Genomic DNA, 1,136 nt, shown 5'->3' with positions numbered 1-1,136 from the left:
TCCGAAATTTTGCCAACATTGCAATTTTATTATTTGAACTTTTTGTAGACTGAAGGTAGAAGTCTGGCTAGCATCAGATCCGTAAGTACTCAACACTGTCGGCGGTCAGATTTCTGCACGTTTGTGGCACTAAATAGCTGCTCATTTTAACTGAAGCTTGTGGAGGAACAATATATACCAGGGACACCTCACTTTTATCTAATACTTCCTTTTTTTCTACATAGGATTTTTTTCAAAATAAAAATTATATATATATAATTTCAAAATAAAAATTATACATAATTTCAAAATAAAAATTATATATGATTTCAAAATAATATATATATTTAATTTCAAAATAAAAATTATATACATATAATTTCAAAAATTATGTTAATTATATTGATATTATATATTAAATTAATAAATATATAAGGGGTGAAAGTGGTGACTTGATATACAACATAATGCAATGACTACTATAGTCAAGATAATTAACGTGTCACCTCCTCATATAGTTACCTTTTAGGGTTATTTGAAATGAGAGCACTGAAATATATACTTTTTGTAACATTTCCAGTATTCAGTACAGTATTATTAACTATAGTCATCATGTCTCTATTCATCCTACCTAACTGCAACATCTCTCCATTTCCTTCACCTCCCAGCCCCTGGTAACTACCATGCTACTCTTTGTTTCTCTGTATTCAATACGTGTATCCTACATGTCCCATCAAAGTACTAACCAGGCCCGACTCTGCTTAGCTTCCGTCCGAGATCAGATGAGACCGGGCATACTCAGGGTGGTATGGACATAGACAATATGTAGATCATATGTATAAGTGAGCTCATGCAGCTTTTTCTTTCTGTGTCTGGCTTATTTCATAAGAACAAAGTCCTCCAGGTTCATCCATATTGTAAATGACAAGATCTTTTTATTTTTTAAGGCTGAATAATATTTCATTGAATATATATTCACAAAATATGGAATCACAGCATTATCCTGTCTGGATTGAAGATGACTTATTACAGATGTCATTCTATGATTTTGGAGTTTCTCCTGCCCCTAACATTTTGAAGTGGTTAAAGTTATCCTTATGCTTTTAAGACATCCTCCTAAAATGTAAAGAATTTCCAAATAGGACGTTCCCTGGAAA

Source organism: Canis lupus, chromosome 23 (genome assembly GCF_003254725.2).
Source record: "Canis lupus dingo isolate Sandy chromosome 23, ASM325472v2, whole genome shotgun sequence".
Lineage (NCBI taxonomy): Eukaryota > Metazoa > Chordata > Mammalia > Carnivora > Canidae > Canis > Canis lupus.
This window is presented reverse-complemented; position numbering follows the sequence as displayed.